This window comes from Typopeltis vanoorti, chromosome 6, assembly GCF_054136105.1.
Source record: "Typopeltis vanoorti isolate ZY-2024b chromosome 6, IOZ_Tvanoo_1.0, whole genome shotgun sequence".
Taxonomy (NCBI): Eukaryota; Metazoa; Arthropoda; class Arachnida; order Uropygi; family Thelyphonidae; genus Typopeltis; species Typopeltis vanoorti.
The window spans coordinates 131,064,379-131,082,046 of record NC_143554.1 but is presented as its reverse complement, the minus strand read 5'-3'; the positions used below and the strand labels follow the sequence as shown (position 1 = coordinate 131,082,046).

Genomic DNA, 17,668 nt, shown 5'->3' with positions numbered 1-17,668 from the left:
CCGTCATATCGCAATCAGCTCTGCTTGGAAATCTTCAAGCATTCTCAAGAAAAGAACCCGCCGTCCATCATCACTGTAGTTGACCCACCGCTCTCTCACAAATTCCCCGACAAACTTCCTAAAACTGGAATCCAGGAACCGAAGAAGAAAAAGCCCCGTAATATCGCGTGCATCATCTTTTATTCAACCTATCGGGCGCCCTCTATTCAATGTGTTTTTTTTTTACCCACGAACCCCATCGTTCATGTCCCTTGGGTGATCGTACACTCTCCTTAATCTGTTAGGTTAGCCTATTCCAGGTAGTCGCTCTGACGTCACTTTCTGCGTAGGTACAGCCTCCATCGCTACGCTCAACTTGTACAGATTATACCGGATTACTACTTATTATCTTTCTGGAAATTTCGTAATGTACTAGACAGCTTAATGGGATTTACAAATAACTTAACAATTTCCCTTACATAATTCTTACTATTCTGATACAAAATTCTCTGCTTCTTATTTCAGTTATACAGGAATAAATTTTAATATATGGCACATCACATAACATAAAGAAATTTTTCATAATTATTAGATGATGTGCAGAATCTCCTTAATTAGTAATATTTATCATGTTAAATACTGAATAAAGAATTTACTTGTAAAGTTCTCCATTCAGGATCTAACAATATGTTTGGTAGTCTTTCTGGGTTCATTCTTGAAACATGTCCAAACCAGCTTAGTTGGCTCCTTTTTAGTACTGTAATTATTGTTTCTTTAAAGTTAAGTTCTTCTCTGACTTTTTCATTTGTTTTTCTTTCTGTCTAGGTTGTTATATTGATTTTTCTTAGGCATTTCATTTCAAAAGCATTGAGTTTATCCATTTCTTTTGTTTCTTAAGATCCAGTATTCTGAGTCATAGAGTACTGTGGGAATTATCATTATTTTATAATCTTTAGTATGAGTTCTTTGCTTAATCTTTTATTGTTCCATATTTTTTGTAGTCTGCCCATTATTTATCCATTCATTATTGATTCTACGTTTTATTGTTTCAAAAGTCTAGATCTTCAGTGTTCATTGAGCCTAGGTAATTGAATTTCTTCTTGAAATTTCTTGAAAGAAATTCAATTAACCTGATATATATATATACACTGCTCAAAACAATTAGGAGATATTTTACTTTCTGTCAGATAATTATAAATTTCTGCAAATAATTATAACTATTGGGTACTTTATATATGAATAAATATTTCTTACTTATGGATTGGGTGTAATTGATGAGATATTGTTTAAATAATCGATATTTATTAAAAATTTAACAAATTATACATTTTAGCTTGAAATAATTTTAACAAGAATAACCAAAATCACTTTTGTTAATTTTTAATAGGGTGTATGATCTCCATTAACAGTCAAAACGGTACATCTTGATTGCATGGACCGGATAAGATGATCAAACAGTTCTTGTGGGATATTTCCCCACTCTTCTGTGAGAGCAATTTCGAGCTCTTGAAGCAATCGCAGTGGCACCAGTCGAGCAGAAACATGCATACCTAAAGCATCCTTAGCATGTTTGATTGGATTATAATCTGGTGAACGGGCAGGCCAGTCCATTCGTTCAATACCATCTTCCTCAAATCACTTTTGTACCAAATTTGTATGGTGTGAACGAGCATTGTCATCCATAAAAAATTAATTCTTGGCCAATTGCAGCAGCATATGGACAAACCATAGGTTCCAAAATCTCATCGTGATACCTTTGAGCTGTTAAGGAACCATTTCTGATAAAACGGAAATTAGTATGGCCACCTATACTTATTCCAGTCCATACCATGAAACTCCCACCTTAATGTTGGTTTCCTTCACGAACAAACTGTGGATTATTTCTTGTTCCACTTTCACGGCATATCAAGATACGTAGGTTATCTGGTTGCAGACTGAACACCTGGACTTGTCCCTAAAAAGTACACGAGCCCAATCCTCATTTATCCAATTGCGATGTTCCTGTGTGCCCAAATTCTTCAGGCTCTTTTGTGATTTGCAGTAAGTGGAATGCAAACCATTGGTCTTCGAGCATATAAACATATGGCATGAAGATGATTTCGAACATTTCCCGTCTCCGGAAAGCGATTCAAAAGTCGCAAAATTAAGTTTTGAGATACACGACACGCATGAGTGACAACTTGTTGCGTTTATCCAGCTTCTAATCGACCAATGGCTTCCAAGCCATGGATTCCAGAATATCAAGTTGCTCTGCCATTTTTAACAAAATAATGGGTGGTAGGTGACACAAGTTTACAATTGAAGTGAACGCAACAAGCCACGCTTTTATACCCTCCACATGTTAATACAGCTAAGACACGTTTCAACAAGTCTTAACATGATTTTGCACAGTTGCGTGTTCTACACCATTGTATGTTAAGAATATTTTAAAATAAATGTGTTACATTTGTAAATTCTTTTTATAACTTTATAATCAACAAGAAAATATCCCTTAATTGTTTTGAGCAGTATATATATATATATATATATATATATATATATATTTTTTTTTTTTTTTTTTCTTCATCCTATTAACATATTTTTGCTGTTCCTTTTTTACCAGTCTGCCATCCATTCATTTGCTTGTTTAAGAAATGCTTTTCATATACAGGGTGTTCGGGATAAATTTGACATATTTATAATTAATTATATTTTTCCGTAAGTTACATGTATTAACACACACTTCTCTTCATTTAAAAGTTTGGACCCTTCTTCATTCATATACAAGATGTCAGAAAGGATGGATAGCTGGAACCCACCTGAATCATGGAAGAGAATAACTTGTATCATGATGATTCGTGCCCGCCATCAAAATAAGGATATTACGACTGCTGCCCAATGCTCCCTGAATACAGTAAAAACAATCAGGCATGAACTAGAGACTTGCAATGGTGACTACGAGGATGTAGCAAGAAGAAAGATCCCTAGCAGACGATCTGATTGCGTTCGTACAGCAGAATTCCTCGCAAATCTGCAGGAACAGGTGTTGAAGAACCCTGGCATTGGAATTCGGGCTTTGTTCGTGGAGTTGCTAACTGTAGTCAAGCCCTGGATAACAAGGGTAGCCAATGGTAGGCCGTATGTATGGCAGCAGGATTCGGCCCCTTGCCACACCTCTGGGAAAAGTCAAAAATGGTTGTCTGAAAATTTCTACGACTTCACCAGTCCAAATGTTTGGCCTCCAAACTCCCCAGACCTTAACCCCATGGATTATTTTGTATGGGGCGCAGTTGAAAAAGACACCAATCGCACTTCCAGTAATACAAAAGCCCAGTTAATGGATAAAATTAAAACAGTTTTTGCGGCCCTTCCCAGGGAGACTGTAGCATCAGCTTGTTCGAGGTTCCGAAGCAGAATTGAAGCTGTGATCGATGCTAATGGTGGTTATTTTGAGTAAATCTTGTTGATAGTATTGTAATTAACTCTGCCTGTAATGTTTTTTTTGTCAATTCATTAAATTTAATAGATACAAAGAAGATTTTCTTTTTCCTTACGAAACTGTCAAATTTATCCCGAACACCCTGTATTTCTTAATTTTGATCATATCAAATTTTATTTTCCCCACACTTTTCCTAAGAGTTTTGATTTCTGTAGTGATGTAAAACTGTGTGTGTGTGTGTGTGTGTGTGTGTGTGTGTGTGTGTGTGTGTGTGTGTGTGTATACATATAAGCACACACACTCTCTCTCTCTCTTTTAGATATACTTATTTTAGTTATAATATTTAAACATCCAGAAACTTTGTCTGCTTAACTCAATGCTTTTATTTTCTGTTACTCCTTCTGAAGTATTTAAAATTTCTTACTTCTATTAATTTTTTATTTATACCTAATCAGTTTCCAACTAACCATCACTAGTAATTTATTATGATTAATTGCAATGATTAACTATATTATTATTTTGAAACATTTTATCTCTCACATCGAATGAGCAAAGCTCTTTAAGCGCTAACATTTGGAAATCAGGTCACAGTCAATCTCCAACTTTAGCCATTGCTAACAGTTGGCCCATGGTTATCAATAATTTCAGAAACATCAAGGCGAGAGTACAGCATTCAACTGCCACCGTCTTGTAATCCTAAACCCTAAGTGTTGCACTGTTGTGTGAAATAGAGCAACTTTCCTGGTTGATGTTTTGAATCAAAATTAAAAACCAAGTTTCCAAGAGCACCAAAGATCAGCTACCTCAGGAACCAAGTGATTAAAAAAAAAGGAGGGGGGAGTATAATAGTGACACTATTTGGCAACAAGAATCAAAACTAAATCTTTCTTCTAGCAGGCTAGCCTTATGGTAAGTGAAACATTGCCACAGGAACCAACCTTCTATATTTCCATACTTCCTATTTCTATATAATATTTTCATTTCTATTTCTATTATTTCATCCATTGGAATAAAAAAAGCAGTGGATTTAATGAGTCATCCTAATTCTTTCCTTTCTTCATTTCAATTTCATTTGTTTCACTATTGCACTAACTTATTACACAATTTCTACATTACTATTCCATACATTACAATTTCCACCCCATAAAAGATTGTATAAGAGGATGGTCTGAAAAGTTCTCAGCCTAACAATGAAAAAAACAAATTTATAATTTCAAAATGATTTTTATTTTTCAACATAATCGTCCTTAAGACTAATATATTTATTCCAGCGATGCTCCAGAGCCATTATCCCATTCCTATAGTGGTTCTCAGTAAGATCTCTAGAGGGGTATTTTGGAGATCTTACTGAGAACCACTACAGGAACAGGATAATGGCTCTTCACTTCTTGATTCAAATAAAAATGCTGACCAGCAAGGAAGAGTTTTAGTTTTGGGAAGAGACAGAAGTCACAGGCAGCAAAATCTGGGGAATAGATTGGATGTTCCAACAATTCATAGTGCAGATCCCTTAATTTTCCCATTGCCAAAACACCTTTGTGGGCAAGTGCATTGTCCTGATAAAAGATGATTTTTTTTTCCTTCTGCAAACCATGTCTTTTCTCATGAATTTTATTATCCAGTCGGGTTAAAAGATTGGAATAATATTCCCCATTTATTTTTTTTACCCTTTTCAAGATAATTAATAAACAAAATGCCTTTAGCATTCCAAAATACCAATGCCATGATCTTTCCTGCTGATGGAACCGACTTTGTCTTCTTTGGCACTGAACAACCGGCTTCTATCCACTGTTTTGACTGCTGTTTAGATTCTGCTGTGTAATGGTGAATCCAAGTCTCATCCATAGTAATAAATCGATGCACAAAATAAATTTTATTCTCATTAAAACGCTCAGCACTGTTCAGAGATTTTCATGCGAGTGCGTTTTTGATCTGCTGTGAGCAAATGCAGCACCCATCTTGCACAAAGCTTTTTCGTTTGCAATTCTTCACAAAATATATTCTACACGTTCTTTTGAAATGCCTATAGTCTGAGGAAATTCATGCACTTTAACTCGCCGGTCATCCAATACCATATCATGCACTTGATCAATTATTTCTGATGATGTTACACTTTTTGGATGTCCTTCACATGGATCATCTTCAAGGCTGGTACGGGCACGTTTAAACTCGGCAGCCCATAAACTTTTATGAACTTCATATGAATTTCTTTTGGTGTTAAACCTTCTTTTACAAAGAATTCTATAACTGCACGATACCCGATTTAATCCATTTCAAGGGATACAGACAACACTTTTGCTTCAGACAGCTATTAAAGGAATGCGGAGAACAGACCAGGGCTTCTGACCCTAATGTCAAATCCTCACCTTCTCGTGGTGCACCCTGTTGGGTATCTACTTGGATACTGAACGAACGAGAATGGGCTGGCAATTTGGGATTTAGCCAACTAGATTGTATTCTTATTGGTTAAACCAAAATAAAAAAATGATGGTACGAAATGACAAAATTTCATGCCGGCTGGGGCGTTGCCCGTTGAACAAGGCCCCCGTTATTTTCGCCAGGATACCAGGGCGAACAGCGAAAAGTCAGCTACTGGAACAAATCTGAAAACAAACCCCAACTCAACATCACCAGAGTTAAAGATTGGTACTATCAACATAAGAAGCCTGAATGGCAAAGAAATGGAGCTAGCTGAGGAATTAGATAAGTACCAGATCAACATAATAGGGGTGACTGAAATAAAAAAGACAAAAACTGGTGAGATCATTCTGAGCAATAAATACAAAATGTTATATTCAGGCAATGACAATCAAGGAAAAGAAGGAGTAGCCATAGTATTCAACACAAAATACAAGGCTAATCTTCTTGAATGGCAGTCAGTCTCAAGTAGAGTAATGTGGACAAATATGAGCATGGGGGAACTGGACAATGAGACTTATTTGTGCCTATGGTCCCACAGAAGGTTCTACTAAGGTAGAAGTGGAGGATTTTTTTGAGGCTTTAGAAAAAGCAGCTGACACAATGAAAAAGGAAAAGTTGGTCCTTGTTGGGGATCTAAATAGCAGAGTAGTAAATAATTGTGAGAAATACAAAAATATTTTGGGAAAATTTGGAGAAAAGAGCAAAGCTAATAATAATGGCAAATATCTGTTAGATTTCTGCTCAGGACATGGACTGGTTATTACTAACACCATGTTCCAACAGAAAAATGTGCACAAATTCACCTGGAGAGAAGAGGCAAGGAATAAGAAAAGTCTCATTGACTATGTTATTTGTTGATAGTGATGTTTTCTCCCTGGGTGCAGGACACCAGAGTGTACACAGGATTTGAAATTGGAAGTGATCACTATTTAGTCTTGAGCAGGATAAAATTGAATTTCATATTGAAAGGAATAACATGTAAGAAAGTTTTAAGGCGAATAAAAGTTGAGCAGCTCTCAGATGTGAACTGTAGACTAAAATACACAAAGATTATTCAAGAAAAAATGAAAGAGTTTGAGAACAGGAATCAAACCTTGGAGATTCAGTGGCAAACTCTGAAGAAAACATTGATTGATTCTGCTAGAGAGGCATGTGGTGAGGTTGTCTACAAGGATAAAAAAAATCAGAACTCCCTGGTAGACACAGGAAGTTAAAGAGGCAGTGACGGAAAAGAAGAAAGCATATCAAAAGTTCCTGTCAAATAAGTCAGCTTGTGCTCTTAGAGAATACAGAGACAAATGCAAGAATGCTAAACACTGTGTAAAACTAGCTAAACAAAAGTCATGGGAGGACTTGGGCAAGAATATAGAAAATAAATATTAAGAAGGTGGCAAAATATTCTGGAGGTTGTTGAAGAAGCTTAGGAATGTTGGAAAGAGTGCTGTAAAAGGAGTTAGAGATGATAAAGGTGACATGAAAACGGGAGAAAAAGATATCCTTGAGGTATGGAGTAATTACTTTGAAAAACTGCTAAATGAAACAATCAGTGATGACAGCAGAGTGGTAAAAAACACTCAACAGGCATGCAGTCAGGAATACATATCCATACTTGAAGTAGAAAAAGCCATCAAAGGCTTGAAATGCGGAAAGGCAGCAGGAGTAGATGATATTCGACCAGAAATGCTGAAGTATGGTGGTATAAGAGTCTTACAGTGGCTGCACTGTACAGTTCAGAAGGCCTGGACAGAGGGATGAATTCCAGATGATTGGAGTAGAGCTCTCATAGTACCCTTATATAAAAAAGGGAAATAAAACTGAATGTGAGAATTACAGAGGGATTTCTCTACTGAGTGTTCCTGGCAAGATCTATGCAAGTATACTTGAGAAACGGTTGAGAAGAATTGTGGAAGAAAAACTTGGTGAAGAACAAGCTGGATTCAGGCCAAATAGAGGCTGTCAGGATCAGATCTTCACTTTACGACAAATAGTCGAGAAAGCATGGGAATATAACAAAGATCTATATTTAAGTTTTGTCGATTTGAAAAAGGTATATGACAAGGTGCCAAGAGAGAAGTTATTCAATATGCTACAGTTATATGGTGTCAATGGGGCATTATATCAAGCAATACTTAGTCTTTATTTGAGTTGTAAGTTAGCAGTTAGAATTGAAGGAAGTACAGGAAAATGGTTTAATGTTAAATCAGGTGTGAGACAAGGATGTACATTATCCCCTCTGTTATTCATTATCTATATGGATCATATTATGAAGGAAAGTGGTATTAAACATGATATCAAAATTGGAGATGTTAATGTTAGCTCTTTGCTTTATGCGGATGATGTTATACTTCTAAATAAATCCGCTACAAGTCTGCAAGATTCTCTGACTAAATTGAATAGCTGTTGTAATAGATATGGTATGAAGGTCAGCAATAAAAAGACAAAGACAATGAAAATAGGCAGAATCATTGAAAATGTCAACTGTGTTATGAATGGAGAACCTGTGGAACAAGTGAAACATTTCAGTGACTTAGGCATGATTTTTACTGAAGATGGTAAATTTAATATAGAAATAGACAACAGAATCAGCAAAGCTGGTATTAGGAAGTCAATTGAATAAATTCATATGGAATAAAAGAGAAATTAGTTGGAACACTAAATTAGCTGTATACGAGACAGTGTTCAAACCAGTTTTAACTTATAGATCTGACAGCTGGATCAGAAGTAAAACACTTGACCAAAGACTAGAGAGTGCAGATATGAGAGTCCTGAGAAAGATTATAGGCGTGAGCAGATGACATGAATGGCAATATCATATTAAAAACGAGGATATTAGGAAAGAACTTGACATTGTCAACATCCAGGAATGTGTTAGCAGAGCTAATCTCAGGTGGTATGGTCACTTAAACAGAATGGGCGAAGAAAGATTAGCAAAACAAGTGTTCTCTGCCAAGTTGGCAGGAAAACGACCCAGAGGAAGACCAAGATATAGGTGGATTGATACGGTATGAAGTGCCTTAGACGACAGAAATATAAGATCTGATAATATTGGAGTCTTGACAAGCAACGGACTGATTTGGAGGAAAATTGTAGATAGGAAGTTATCAATGATGTAAATTTTTCATGTAGTACTATCATATCCTGTACACCCCCTTGAGGGTACATGGCAGGAATTTGATGATGATGAGCTGTATAAAACAAAGTACTTGATAGAATGACTTGCAATTTCACAAGGATTCTTATGGCAGATGTACCAACTTAGAAAAAAAAAAAATCTTGCTGATAGTGGTCGAGGTTCTCGTTTTTATGAGGGTGGCCTGAAAGTTCTCGGCCTCGACCATAGTCGAGGCCGAGAGAAACTTTCAGGCCACCGAGAGAAAAGATGACAAGATATATTTAAAAAAGATACTACTAGTTTCGTTACATGAACATCCTCAGATATCACAATGAAAGAAGTATATAAAAAATTACAGAGACTTAAAATTGTACTAACAGAACAAGTATAAAACTTGTTCTGTTAGTACCAAAAAAGTATAAAACTTTTTTTCAAACACGCTATTGTTTTTTATACTTGTTCTGTTAGTACAATTTTAAGTCTCTGTAATTTTTTATATACTTCTTTGATTGTGATACCTGAGGATGTTCATGTAACGAAACTCGTAAACTAGTAGTATCTTTTTTAAATATATCTTGTCATCTTTTCTCTCGGTAATAGTCATTAAACCTTTTTTTATTATATATATATATATATATATTTTTTTTTTTGGTATTTTTATTTACTTTTTTCCCCCCCATTTGTGTAAATACTTTTTCACCTCCCTGCAAATATTATTGGTAAGCTTTGCGATCTGTTTTTATTTTACTTTTCACTATTATATGTAAATTTATAAAGTATACAAAAATTAGAGTTATCTTCTAATCATTTTTCTATCAATTGTTTTAAGTAACTATTTGTTCCTATTTCTAATTTTTCTTAAAATGCTTTCTGTATGTTGGGATGCTATTTCTAGATCTTCATTTGCAGGGAAATATTCTTCTCACCATTTTTGTTATACACTCATGAACCAAAAAATTACAACCACCTGGCCTGTTTCTGGTCAATCAGACTGCATGGGTGGCCTCCTGGTATGGAAATTGTTCTTATTGACATCATTCAGTCCTCTCATCCTCCACCAAATACACCTGAATGCTAATTCTTACCTGGGATTGTTTCAGACCCTATGCATAGTGTGGCCTGATCGATCTGGACTTCTCCAGCAAGAAAATGCCCTGTGTCACAGGGCTTGCATTGTGTAAGCATGGTTCAAAGAGCACATCCAAGCAATCCATATGCTCCACCAATGAATTCTTCTGATTCAAATTCCATCAGACATGTGGGATCAAGTGTGAATGCAGCATCAATGAGGATGCCAGTTCCTTGCTTGATCACTGATTTCTAAGACATTGTCTGTTTGGTCCAGAATATCTCAGGACACCTGCCAATGCCCAGCCAGATGTAAACAGCTGTTTCAGCCAAAGGAAGCCAAACATACTAACAGATAAGTAGTCAATCTTATGAGTGATGAATTCACATAATTCAGTTTGTTAGTCAATCTAATTAATCTCCATACTTTTGAGTACCATGAACATATCTGGATTGTTTTCAATAGTAACTCAGAATGCTACTCCTTGGCATTAAAGTCCCTTTAGGACCTGGGCTTGTCTCAGGATAGCCTTCGATTCTATGCCTTGTTCCTCAAATTCTTTACTCTCATTTTCTTTAAATCATCCTCCACATCATCAAGCCATCTCCTTTTTGGTCGTCCTCTGGGTCTAGATCCACCCGGTCCAAACATGAAGACCTTTTTTATGGCTCTGTCATCCCTCATTCTCTGAACATATCCTAGCCATCTTAGTCTTCTCACCTTTATTTCAGTAATAATATCCACTTCATTGAATTTCTCCATTATTTCTTTGTTGTTCCTCACTCTCCAAAGTCTATTCTCGTTAATTGGGCCACAGATCTTTCTTAATACCTTTCGTTCCCATATTTGTAATCAGATTTGATCTCTGGATTATTGCCCATGTTTCACAGCCGTACAAAAGTACAGGTTTGGGAATTACTTTATATAGCTGAATTTTACTTTTTATCAAAATCAAATTACATTTTAATAGTGGCTGAACACTATAATAAGCTCTACTTGCTGCAGCTATTCTATAAGTAATTTCAACTGACACATCATTACTTTCTGTTATTACTGAACCCAAATATGTGAACTGCTGCACTCATTCCAAGGTTTCTTCATCTACAGTGAAACTTTGGATGTTTCCAAATTTTTGTTTATCTCTGGCAACAATTAAGTATTTTGTTTTAATTTCATTTGTTTGTAGTCTCATTTTCTTTGCCTCCTCCCTCATTTGTCTATAACCTTCTCTGAGACTTCTCTCAGTCTTTCCAATACAGTCCACATCATCTGCAAAAGCTGTAGACTTCTATTCATAATAGTTCCACCTCTGTTTATGACTACATTTCGTATTACCCTTTCAAGGCATAGGTTATAAAGCATTGCTGATAGTTGGTCTCCTTGTTGTAACCCTTTGGTTATCCTGAACTCTAGTGCGAGTTCACCTTGTATTTGTACTCTACACATGGTATTTCTGAGTGTCATTTTAACTAATCTTATCAATTTGGGTAGAATTTGGAATTCCTTCATGACTTTAAATAGCTTATCTCTATTGATGTTATCATAGGCTTGTTTATAAGTCCACAAAAAAAAAAAAAAACAGTGCAGATTAATATTACACTTGTAGCATTCTCCATTATAGTTCACACTGTAAAAATCTGGTCTATTGTTGATCTACTATATCTAAAGCCACACTGATAGTCACCTAGCATATCTTCTATAAAAGGCTGCATCTAGCTGCCAATATCCTTGCAAATATTTTGTAAGTCCTAATAGTAATATTCCTCTATAATTTGGCACAGGGACTTGTCATTTTTCTTATGGATAGGGAAGATAATAGCAGTATCCCATTCAGTAGGCATAGACTCAGTTTCCCATACCTCTGACAAGCACTCACGGATTTTGTGATTGCCCACCATATTTTAATATCTCAACTGGTACTTCACCAAGTGCTTTATTATTTTTCATTCTCTTTAGGGCTAATTCGACCCCATATAACTCTGGTGCTTCCTCTGTCTCAGCTTTTCTTATACCTGCCAAGGGTTCATTAAGTTCATCTTCTTCTGAAACATTAGTTTCCAAGCTTGTTTCGTCCTGAAGAAGATCTTCAAATACCCATCTTCTCAAATATCCTCCTTTCCACTAAGCATAATTAAGTTGCCCTCAGAGTCTCTGCAGAAAATTGTTCTGGGCTGAAATCTGCCTTTAATTTCCTTTATCTTATCATACATTTTCTTAACTTGTCCTGTATTCTTCAAAATCTCAATTTCATTTAACCTTGCCTTTTCCCCATTCACGCTTTTTTCTTCTGCACATCTTTTTGGCTTGTTTTTCTCTATATTCATTCTCATTTGCTTGAGTTTTCTGTTCAAGCATCTTTAGACAAGCTGTATTTCTGTCTTCAACACATTTTCTACATTCTGAATCATACCATTCATTTTGTTTATCATTGTTTCTGAATCCCAGAACTTCTTCAGTCACTTTGGTAATTTTATTCTTAATCCTTTCCCATTTTTTACCTATACTCATATCATTGACATATTCGTCCTTTTTCTCTTCATTTATTTCTCTCAATCTTTCAACATATTTTTGTGTCATTTTTCCATCTTTTAATTTTTGGATGTTCTTGATGTTCTCTTTCCTCTATCAACCTTTAATTTTTATCCTTTATTTATATTTAATTCTTAAGTAATTATCTGTATCATAATCTGCTCCTCTAAAACTTTTTACATCAACAATATCTGTCACATGTCATCTATCAATCATCACATGATCTATCTGATTTTCTGTTATTTCATCTGCTGATCTCCAGATAACTTTATGCACTTTTTTGTGAAAAACAGGTTGTACATATGATCATATTTTTGCCACTTGCAAAATCAATTAGTTTCATGCCATTTTCATTACTTTCTTCATGTGCACTCTCTCTTCCAATTGTTGGTCAGAAGGTCTCTTCCTTTTCTTCCTCATTTTGGCATTCAAGTCTCCTAGAACCACTTTAACGTCATATTTTGGTGACTGATCATATATCCTCTCCAGTGATTCAAAGAAGTCCACCTTCTTCACAAGAGACCTCAGTTGGTGCATGTGCACATAAGTGAAATATTGAACATGTTAAAAGTTATTCTCAGTACACAAAATTTCATTAACTGGTTTAAAATCAAGAACAAGTGTTTCCATTTTTTTTTATCAACTAAGAATGCAGTAGCAAAGGCTTTTTGATCTCCTCCACTGTAAAAAATAGTGTTCTGGTATCAAATATGCCACTTCCTTTCCATCGCACCTCCTGCAATGCTGTTATTCTCACTCTATATCTTTGTAGTTCTTCACACACTTTCCTCAATGCTCCTGGTCTGTTCAGGCTTAAGACATTCCAGCTTCCAAACCAATATTCATAATCCTTTTCCGTTGTCCAGATCATTCCGTGAAGTCCGGTTGGTTAATTTTCCTTTTGACTTTCTTAACAAGTTGAGTTTTTACAGGACAAAGTTGTTAGCCCTGCACCCAAACTTACAAAAAAGGAACCTGGCTATATCCTTGGGGACTGGGGACCCATTTTAGTCACCTTTAACAACATGCATGGGCTACAAAATACATGATCATCAGCAAACATCCAGCCTCATCAATGAAACTGACACTCAATGGGAAAAATATTGATCAAGTGTCAAGATATAAATATCTTGGTTGCTGGCTTAATGAACGGTGGGATCCAGAAATAGATATAAAGACAAGGATTGAAGTTGCACGGCAGTCCTTCATGAAAATGAGAACACTATTCTGCAATAAAGACCTAAACATGGAAGTCAGATGCCGAATGCTGAAATGCTACATGTGGTCTATTCTGCTCTATGGAGTTGAAACATGGACATTGAAGGCGACAACCATCAAGAAAATCGAAGCCTTTGAGATGTGGCTATACAGAAGAATGCTAAAGATATCATGGACAGAAAAAATTACTAATGAAGATGTCTTAAAATCCATTGGCAAAGCTAAACATCTTGTACAAATAATCAAGAAACGAAAAACATCATATCTTGGCCACATCATGAGAAACAGCAAATACCAACTTCTACAAACTATTTTGATAGGAAGAATTGGTGGCAAAGGAACTAGAGGAAGAAAAAGATTATCATGGTTTGACAACATCAAGACGTGGACAGGAAAGAGCAGTGCACAACTGCTCAGATTAGCACAAGAGCGCAGTTTGTTCACCAAGATGGTCGCTGACCTTCGATAGAAGATAGCACAATAATAATAAGAAGAAGATGGGCTACATTGGGACTATTCTTTAACCCCGGTCACCACATGGGGTGTTATTCAGAATTCCTAAATTTATTTACCAGATTTGATTATTAATTTATTTTTTGACCACATGGTTAGCCTAGTGGCTTTGCACTTCGCAACCATATGCCTGGGGAAGGAGTGTCCCAGGTTCGATTCCCGTCGAAGACGTGAGGAACTTGAGGATTTTCCTCAGGCATAGCCAAGTTAGCCGGTCTTGTGCGCGGGCAGTACGGTTTTTTCCACCTTTTCTGTTTTATCTGGCGTTTTTTATCCCGCAAGCAGGCAAACCGACCCCGTGAATATACACTTCTACAGCCAAAAATATACCCCCGCCCCCAGCGGCAGACAGGTCGGTTGGGAGTGGTACTAACAAGAAGTCGCATCTAAGTAACACGCGGACTCTGCATAGGAAGCAGGAATAATGTGTAGTGAAAGAAGAAAGAAAAGATTACTAATTTATTTTTTAGTTTATCTAATTGCACTTTTCTTCATAGATTTATTTTTATAGAAAATCTTTAAGATGTCTAACTTTCATTTCAAAATGTTCCCTCTCTCATAAAGTTTCAATATATACTGCATGTTCCAATTTCCTAGATTTGATTTACTTGTGTATTTTCATCAAAACAGGTTTTGTTAAATTGCTATTTTATTCTTTGTTGAATGTCATCAAATTCCTAATATATATGCAATTAATCATGTAATTGAATACTATGATGGTGCTACATGATTAATTGCATGTTACACTTATTGCTAAAACTGTCACTACCCTTATCCGGATAAGGATAGTTAGTGTGAACGTAATTGAAAACTGGATATCACCCTGAGAAACCAGTCCACTTATATTGAACAGTTTGGACTTTTTTTTTTTTTTTAAAGCAATCTGAGATCGATAGTAGATGCTACTGCTCCCCCCCCCCCCACTTATAAATTATCCAAAGAATTAGTAAAAAATCTGTAATCTCCCTTACTGACCATTCATTTTACATAAACTACTGGTTTTAAATCCTTTCCTTTAATGTAGCATGGTGATCAGCATTCATTTCAGTAAATTATGGAGGCTATAACTATGTTAGGAATAAGTAATTTCCAAATGTTTTGACCTTCATATTAAGGTCATCATCTGGAGTATACACACATACAAAGACAAGCTATATTATATTTCAAACAGTATGCCAAAGTGACAATGATTTAATCAACTGTTATTCTACTGCCCTAACCTCTATTAAAAAAAAAAAAAAAAAAAATACATCAAAGCTATATTCTATTTATAATATCATCAGAGAACAAATTCATATTAATACAGATATTGATGGGCTAATCAATAACTTAACATAAGAGTTAGTTATGTTAAGGCTAAGATCCTAGATTACTACAATCCTCAGCTGTGGGATTAGATGGGATATCAGCTAAGTTTTTGCAAGAATTCACAAGGGAACTGGCAATGCCTTTAATTTAAATCTCAGCTCTGGTAGAGCTCCAAGGGAGTGGGAAAAGAGAGCAAAATAATTCCTTTGCATAAGGGAGGTTCCAAGACAGCAGTAGCAAATTAGAGACCAATCAGTATCTCAGGCATGGTGATAAAAGTACTGGAAAAATTGGTCAAAAAGAGAATTCAAGAATGGGTGGATAAAAATATGATACTGTACGAGGGTCAACTTTTTATAATAGAGTAACAGCTGAGCTGGATAAAGGAAATGGCTACATGATGATTTTGCAAAGGCATTTGACAAAATACCACATGGAACTCTGTTATGCAAATTAGAACAAATGGAATGGATATATAACTCTGGTTAAGTGGATAAGAGGGTGATTACTGGACAGATATCAAAAAGTGGTATCTGGAGGAGCAGAATCGAGGCAAAAACAGTGGTGATTGTTTTGCCTCGATTTTGCCACAAGGTTCAGTGCTGGGACCATTGCTGTTTAATTTGTACATAAATGATATAGGGAATATTCAGTTGTTTGCTGATGATGCGAAATTAAGTATAGTAATGGTTAACAAGGTGATGTGGAGAGTACTGCAGGACGATTTAAATAGACTGTCAGTGTGGGGAAAAGTTAATGAATGTCAGTTCAATGTTGAGGATTGTAAAGTTATGCATTTTGGGAAAAATATATTACAAGCAGTGTATCACATCGATGGCACTGTAATCCAGGAAATAGATTAAGCTAGAGATTTACGGGTGGTGTTAGACAGAGAGTTAAAGTTTTAGAGGACATATTGCTAAGGTAGCCTTTTACTTCATTAGCAAAGTAAAATTACTTTGCTAATGAAGAACACATTAACAAGTAGAGATAAAGAAGCTATTCCTCTTTATAAGATCATGATATGCCCACATTTGGATTACTGTGCAAGTCTAGTCCCTTGGCTTTCTTGGTGATGAGGAAGAAGTGGAGAGGATTCAGAGTCGAGTGACCATGATGGTGAGTGGCCTGTGGAATATTCCATATGAGGATAGATTGAAGGTGTGTGGATTGCAGAAGTTGGTTGATAGGAGAAAAAGAGGGGATATGATAGAAACATTTAAGGTGCTTAAAGGGTTTTGTAGGATAGATGCAGGGGAAATACTTCAGCACTTGGCAGTAGGAACCAGAACAAGAGATCATCCCTGAAGTTGAATAAAGTTGAGGTTAGTAGAGGTGTGAGGACTAGATTATTTGCTTGGAGAGTTGTGAATGAGTGGAATGGATTGCCACAGTCAGTTGTGAGTGCTTTTTCTATTAATAGGTTCAAGGAGAGGTATGATAGATTATGTAGATAGATTGGGTCTCCTGCGATGAGTCTTTGAACTCCATGGAGGTGCCCATATAATAATAATAGAGTGAATGTTCCTCCATATTCTAATATGTTCTCATGTGTGTGTGTGTGTGGAGGAGGGGATGTCAACTCATATTACAGCAAACACTCTTATAACAAGTTACTGGAAAATCACAAGCGAGGCCTGTAAGCAGCAATGCTAATATAAAAACAAATTTGCAGCTGCTAATTATTCACTACAACCAACTATTCCTGTGGTTTCTGCAAGTTTGCCATAGAGACACCATCTGAAAATTTCCAAGGGCACAACACTATGATAAAAGAACATCACTATAGCAAATAATCCATTATAGCAAATTGTTTCTGCTATCTCTACAAGTCTGCCAGAGTGAGAATCAAGTGTACTGTCACTGTTTTGCTGTATAACTATTTCACTGGAATGCATTCATCAGCTCATTCTTTATGTGGATAAATCTTGAATGATTGCTTCATGTATATTTTAATCTCATACAGAATAAAACTTTATTTGCATTCTTACTCCTCAGATTTAGTGGCATACAAATAAAAAGAACAATATGTCATTTATTTTGCTATTTTAAATTCTACAAACAACTGAATTGAGATGGAGAAAAGATATTCCTCAATAGT

At 35.9% G+C, this 17,668-nt stretch overlaps 1 protein-coding gene across 1 annotated transcript in view; it reads right to left on the bottom strand.

Moving 5' to 3' along the window:
• Positions 1-17,668, bottom strand: part of LOC150105949 (uncharacterized) — a 140,557-nt gene that overhangs the window by 49,920 nt on the left and 72,969 nt on the right. The gene's annotated exons all lie outside the window — the stretch shown is intronic.